Genomic DNA, 7486 nt, shown 5'->3' with positions numbered 1-7486 from the left:
AATTGCATCGGTGTTTGTTTAATAGATCTTGATTCTATTGATTTAGGTAAATGCAAACATTCCTGGTGAATGGAATCTTTTATCGTTATACAGTGACTCCTCCTCCATCCTGAGAATAAACTCCTCTTACGGTTCTGTATTTCCTGATGTTGATCTAACTATACCATCTCTTTTTTTGTTTGCATTTGCCTCGACTTTTCCCCCTCAGTTTGCTTCAACCTTTCCATGCACTTGTGTTTCATTTTTGAAACAGTGTAAATCTACATTTTAAAAATCTACATTTAAAAATCTACAATCTTTACCTATTAATTGATATTTATGGGATTTAATGACATGTGGGTTCATTTCTACAATCTTATTTTGAGTTTTCTATTATCTATCCTTATTATTTGCAGATTCTGTATTTGCAAATTGGTTTTGTGTGTTTGTCAAACAACTCAATAACAAGAAAACAAATAACCTGATTAATAAATGAACAAAGGACTTGAGTGGACTTTTCTCAAAAGAAAACATACAAATTACCAACCATATATGAAAAGATGTCAACACCACTAATCATCAGGGAAGTAAACACCAAAACTACAATGAGATATCACCTCGTGTCTTCTTAGAATGCCTATCATCCAAAAGTCATAAGATAACAAGTGTTGGCAAGGATGTGGAGAATGAGGAGTCTTGTGTGTGTTCGGTGGAAATTTAAATTGGTGCAGCCACTGTGGAAAACAGTCTGGAGGTTCCTCAAAAAAATAAGAAACAAAACTACTATATGATCAAGCAATCCCACTTCTGGGTATACTATATCCAAAGGAAATGAAAGCAATACTGAAGAGATATCTGCACCCCCATGTTCACTGTACCATTATTCACAATAGCCAAGATATGGAAACCATCTAAGTGTCCATGGATGGATGAACGGATAAAGAAAATGTGATATACATGAATATGATTCAGCCTTAAAAAAAAATCCTGCCATTTGCAACAACATGGATGAATCTGGAGGATATTATGCTAAGTGAAAGAAGCCAGACACAGAAAGGCAACTACTGCAAGACCTCAAAAAGTGGAACTCATAGCAGCAGAGAGTAGAATAGTGGTTGCCAGAGACTAGGGGATGTCTAAGGGGACAAGCCTTCTGTTGAAAGATGGGTAAGTTCTGGGGATCCAATGGATAGCATGGTGACTATAATTAATAATACTGTGTTGCGTACTTGAAATTTTCTAAGGGAGTAGGCCTTAAGTGTTCTCACCACACATAAAAAGGGGGGGGGACTATTTGAGGTGATAAATATGCTAACTAGCTTGATTATGTTGATCATTTCACAATATGTACCTATATCAAAATTTATTATACTCACCTTCAATATACACAATTTTTACACATCAATGTACCTCAATAAAAGCTTAGAGATTTTTTTTAAATACAAAGAAGGTTCCAAAGGGTATTCAGAACTAGATTAATTGCTTTAAGCCAGCATGTTGAAAAATTTTTTTTAAATGTTTGTTTGTTTTTGAGAGAGAGAGACAGAGTATGAGCAAGGGAGGGGCAGAGAGAGAGAGGGAGACACAGAATACGAAGCAGGCTCCAGGTACTGAGCTGTCAACACAGAGCCCAACACGGGCCTTGAACTCACAAACTGTGAGATCATGACCTGAGCTGAAGTCAGACACTTAACCAACTGAGTCACCCAAGCACCCCTAAAAATTTATTTCTACTCTCTCTATGCTTCTGGTGCTACTCTTGAGTAATCCTCGGTGAATCAAACAATCTCTTTCTTTTTGCTTTTTACATCAGGTATATGTTGTGTTTCTAGCTATTCTACTTGGTACTTTTTCAATATTCTGGTGATTTTTTTTTTTTTTTTAGATTTTATTTTTAAGTAATCTCTACACCCGACATGGGGCTTGAACTCACAACCTCAAGATCAAGAGTCATACTTTCTACCAACTGAGCCAGCCAGGTGCCTCTTAAATTCTTCTGCTTCCTAGTCCCTAACAAAATCTCTAGTAGTGATGGGCAGCAGCTGGAATAAGATTGGAAGGAGCCAAAACTCTGAGAGAAGTGAAATCTTCCTCCGTTGGGTCAGCTGTAATTCTTTTTTTTATTTTTTATTTTTTCACGTTTATTCATTTTTGAGAGACAGAGCACAAGTTGTGGTGGGGTAGAGAGAGGGGGAGACACAGAATCTGAAGCAGGCTCCAGGTTCTGAGCTGTCAACACAGAGCCCGATGCAGGGCTTGAACCCAAGAGCGATGATATCATGACCTGAGCCAAAGTCGGACCCTTCACTGACCGAGCCATCCAGGGGGTCAACTGTAATTCTAAGAGAGTCGGTGGACCCCTGTTGTCCTTGTTTCTCTTTTCTCTCTTTGGTTTGTTCTCCGCCACTTGGCTCTGGATATGGAGCTGAAGTTGCGGAAGGGCCTGGCAATGCAGGGTAAACAAAGCCTAAGTTGTTTGGAGACTTGGGGAAACAGAAGGCACTGGGGAGATCACCAAGGGAAGGAGTTGAGAAAGCAACTGGGTTATTCCTGGGTTCACCTCCAAGCTGTGCATGCTGACATGCATCGAGAAATGAACTAACAGATACACCATGACCTAGGTCCCAGACTAGTCACTTGGTGGTGCATATGCAAGGAGGCACCAAATGAACTGCAAACAGAGGCTTTGAAAAGCTAAACTGACATTGGAACACAACCCACCCAAGACAGATTGAACTTTTCAGCCTGAACCTAATCATTTAAACTACTTTTCAAAACACAGTATCAACCTTCTCCATTCGGTGTAAGCAAGACCTAGAGTCTTGTAAGTTTCATAGTGTCCAGGATATAATCCAAAATTATGTAGCCTATGAAGGAAAAGGAAAACATCAACTCCTATGGCAAAATATCAACCTATGGCAAAAAGCTACCAACAGACTTCAGTTTTGAGATGAAATACATGTTGGAATTATCTTTCAAAGTTGTTAAAGCAACTATTATAACAATTCTTTTTTTTTTAATATTTATTTTTGTGAGAGAGAGAGAGACAGAGAGACAGAGTGTGAGCTGGGGAGGGGCAGAGAGAAGGAGACACAGAACCTGAAGCAGGCTCCAGGCTGTGAGCTGTTAACACAGAGCCTGACACAGGGCTCGAACTCAAAAACTGTGAGGTCATGACCTGAGCCGGAGTTGGATGCTTAACCAACTGAGCACCCAGGTGCCCATATAACAATTCTGAAGCAAGTTATCATGAACACCCTTGAAACTGATGGAAAAATAGAATGTCTTGGCAAAGAAACAGAAGACATAAAGAAGAAGGAAAAGGAAATTTGGTAAGAACATAACAACTGAAATTAAACACTCACTGGATTGGCTTGATATCAGAATGCACATGACAGAAAGAGGAGCAGTGACCTTGAAGACTGACCCATGGAAATTATCTAATTTGAACAACAGCAACAAAAAATATACTTAAAAAAGATACACAGAGCCTCAGGGACAATAACCAAAGTCCTGACATCTGTCACAGTCATGGAAAGAGAAGAGAACGGTACAAGGCTGAAAAAACATTTGAGGAAATAATGACTTGAAATTTCCAAGGATGTTGGAAGACACAAGCCTATAGACTCAAAAAGCTTGTGATGAACATGTAAGATTGACTCAGCAGCTTGTAAGTATGCACTACACTATTATTGACTATAATCAACATGCTGTACATTAGAGCAGGTCACTGTTTGCCACAATCAATGCCACTGTGTGGCTGCTACTGTTTTTATTTCCTGTTAGTAGTTGTCTCTATATGTTTCAGCTTAGTTGGTCTGTGTGGGGTGAAACAGAAGCCCACCCTTTGTGTGATACCCCAGAAAGCTGGTGGGGCACTGACCCATCCTGCTCTCTCCTTCCATGGTGAGGGGACTTTAATGGGAGACTTCCCTTTGGCATGGAGCATGCAGGGATGGGATGATGCAGGCGAATGTAGCTGCCCTTTCTTCTCTTCGTATGCAATTATTCTCAGGTGTATGTTCCATTTTGCTGAAGTTTCTATGTGGACTCCAGAGCTTGCCCAATTACACCTGTGTAATTGTTGATCTTTGTTGTGGGACAGAGGCTGGGGTCTCATATGTTGTCATTTGGTGAACATCCCTCTGTATGCATATGTTTTGAAATGTCATATTTTCATTTTTGGTTCAAAATATTTTCTATTTTCTATCATGATTTCATTTTGACCCACGATCCCTCAGAATTGCTTTGCTTAATTTTTAATCATATGTAAAATCTTTCTAGCCGTTTTAGTTTATTTATTTCTAGCTTAATTCCACCGTGGTCAGTTTGATTTCAATTTCTTGACATTTGTTGAGAATTAAAAAAAAAAATGTTCCATTTGCTCTTGTTAAGAATGTATGTTCCACAGTAATTCTGAATTCTTTTTGATAGACATTAGTCACTTATTATTTGTGTTGTTCAAATCTTTTAGATCGTTACTGGGTTTGCTGTATTTTGTTTTGTTTTTTCTTCCTATTCTATAAGTTACTGGGAAGTATGTTCAAATTGTCTCTTGGTCCATAATGCTTCTGGCAATGGCAGACCAGTTTACTTGGGACCTTGAGATCCTTCCAGGAAAGCAAAATACCATTCCTTGAGGATTGTCCAGCAACATTTGGGATACAAATCACCTCCCGCTTCTGCTTTCAGAGTAGGTTAGCTCTGGGCTTTGAAGTGAGACACCCACAAGCAAAAGCTCATCATGTTCCTTAATGCACCTGCAGGTTAAGAGTGTCCTATTGCTTGGTGGTTCCAGAGTTTTTCTCAACCCCTTTTTTATGCTAATTTCTTAGCAGGAAACAGTTCACTGGTTTTGTCCTAAGACAATCACCCCCTGCTAGTCCAGAAGAAAACTACAGACCTGTCCTCCTTCATCCATCTCAGCTAATACTCTTTCTGCAAAGCACCCCTCCCAACCCTATTCCCTACTAGAACCCCTATTTAAGTATATCTCTGGCCCTTAACTTGTATGTATTTCAGGAAATTGGCACAGGGGCTTTTAGACAATGAAGTCTACATATCTATTTGTAATAACCTGCTGAGTGGACTATGGTAGTTTCAGCCACCTGTCTGTGCCTGTTCGTTTTCCTTTGTTAATTTTAGTAAACAATACTTGTGCTCTGCAGGTTTTATGGGTATAACAACAGGGACCCAAAAGGAAGAGTTGGCAAATTAGAATATGCGAGGGTCATAGAGCTTAATACCAAATTGATAACCCAACCTTGTCTGCAACTTCATCTGTTGGTGTTGGGATAGTAGAAGGTAGGATATCAGCCTTTTATTTCCTTCAAGTTCTCATTCTTTTTCCCCCAGTCTGTATTTAATTCCATCATGGAGGAAAACTAACTTTCCTTCTGAGCTATCCCAATTCCTCTCTATCCCTCAAGGACCAAGCATCTCTTCTTCCAGAAAAATGATACCATGACACGGACATGTAGCAACCCCTCTATATTTATAACTTAAGGCACTGTCTCATTCATCCCTTCTTGCCTTTTCCCATCTGGTTTCTGTTTGCTTGGATCATAAGACTTAACCCTTCTTTGGACTATCTGCCAAAAGATAGAGTTAGCCACACCTGCACTCATGAGGAGTGGCCCTTGCCACAGCCTGAGCACAGTGTAGGCTCTATAACCCTCTAAAGCTTGCCTATTCTTTCTAGGAGTATTTATATTTGAGAAAATTCCTCCAGATTCCAAGTGACTGAGTAAATAATGATAACAAAAGAGGCATTGTCTGAGAGGACAGCTTGGAGAGGTCAATGGCATTTCTTTCCAGTTGTAGACCATGGGTGCTGCCACCTTTAAGGAAGATTGTACTTCCCTGGATTAGTTAAAAGGGAGGCCACTTGTGGGAACCTGCTAGAATCACAGGCCAGAAATAAGAAAAGAAAGGCTGCACCAAGGTATGGGGAACCCAGAGAGATGGTGTTTCCTGTAACCATAAGAACATCCCACACATAAGCAGTTTTCCCCAGGTATGTTAGTCAGTGAACCAAGAGAGTCCAGGAGTCTTGGCTAAGAAGAACAAACTTCCAAACATTGAGAAATCAGGGAAATGCACTGGGAGACAGGGTTTGGGGGCTTAGGGAAAGGTGGAGACAGTGAATGGTCCTGGGATTATAGAAGAAGAGACAGAGCTTCTGAATTACTTCCACAGTTTATTTGTCAAGGAATTGAGATTGATAATATAATGGTTCAGGGAAGAGGGCTGTCAGGTAGGAGAAATTGCCCTGGGACCCCTCTTCCTCCCTCCCCCTCCTTTCCAGCTGGGACAAGATGATGGTCCCACTGGACATCAAGTAGTATTATTCTGATGCCCCATATCCATTTATTAACCAGTCAGGGTGGTGGTCATGGAAAAAGTAAACGCTGGCGTGGTGGTGGTAGTGACGGGTGTATAGTCCTCAGTGTCAGCCTCTGGAAGAGAGAATGGGTAGGTATTCAGTGGCCACACAGTCTGGTGAAAAACATTTCTTTAAGTATAACAGATCCTCCCAAACTCTGGTGGTAGGCATATTTTCTGTGATTTAGGATATTCACACACCACGCTTCTCTCAAGATGTTTTTTGTTTGCTTGTTTGCTTTAAGCAAGCCTCATGCTCAGCACAGAGCCCTATGTGGGTCTTGAACTCACGACCCTGAGATCAAGACCTGAGATGAGATTAAAAGTTAGATGTTTAAACAAATGAGCTACCCAGGCACACTATAGATGTTTTAAGCCCAATGAGTAAAGACACATAAATGTCAGACCTATGGGGTTTGGGTAAATCAGGTGGGCCTGCAAGTGACTTGGAATGGAGGGAGGACAGGGATTTGGGATGGGAGGAAGGGGGGGGGTACCTCAAGTTGGACTGGGTACCAGGACTAGGAAGACATATTCTGTCTGTCCCCTCAGTAGGGAGTCCACGGTCTTAAAAACCAAACGGCAAGAGAGGGGTGCTTCTGAGGTCCTACCATGTTTTCTGACGGTCATGCAGATAGGACCACAGAGAGAATAGCAGCAGCATTCGTAGCCCGCACCGCATTGCCAGGCATACTTGCACCTTCTGCCGCACCCGTAGTTACTGGGAAGCCTCGGGCAGTGTCTCAGTTTCAGTTCTACTACAACTGAGAAGGAACACATGAGCAGTGGCTCCAAGACCACTTTTTCTCACTATTATCCACCCCTTTAAAGACACAGGACTCACTCCATTGGTTTTTCTTCTTCTTCTCTGTGTCTAGGGATCTGGGTGGGCTTTTTTGTTCCTGGAGTCAAAATCCAGCTCCCACCCCTAACAAATCCAGCAACCATAAAATCACCTGCATGCAACTTAACATCACAGGACCTGAGTCCTGCAACCCAATTCCCAGAACAAAGAGTCCCAAGAGATCCTCTTGTCTCTTGCCCTCATTTACAGGGTAGGGGGAATGGATCACAGAGAAGAGGAAGAACTGTCTTGTACTTTTCCCTGTCTCATTGAGACAGC

Source organism: Panthera uncia (assembly GCF_023721935.1).
Source record: "Panthera uncia isolate 11264 chromosome A3 unlocalized genomic scaffold, Puncia_PCG_1.0 HiC_scaffold_11, whole genome shotgun sequence".
Taxonomy (NCBI): Eukaryota; Metazoa; Chordata; class Mammalia; order Carnivora; family Felidae; genus Panthera; species Panthera uncia.
The sequence above is the reverse complement of the archived record's forward strand: the minus strand, read 5'-3'. Positions refer to the sequence as shown.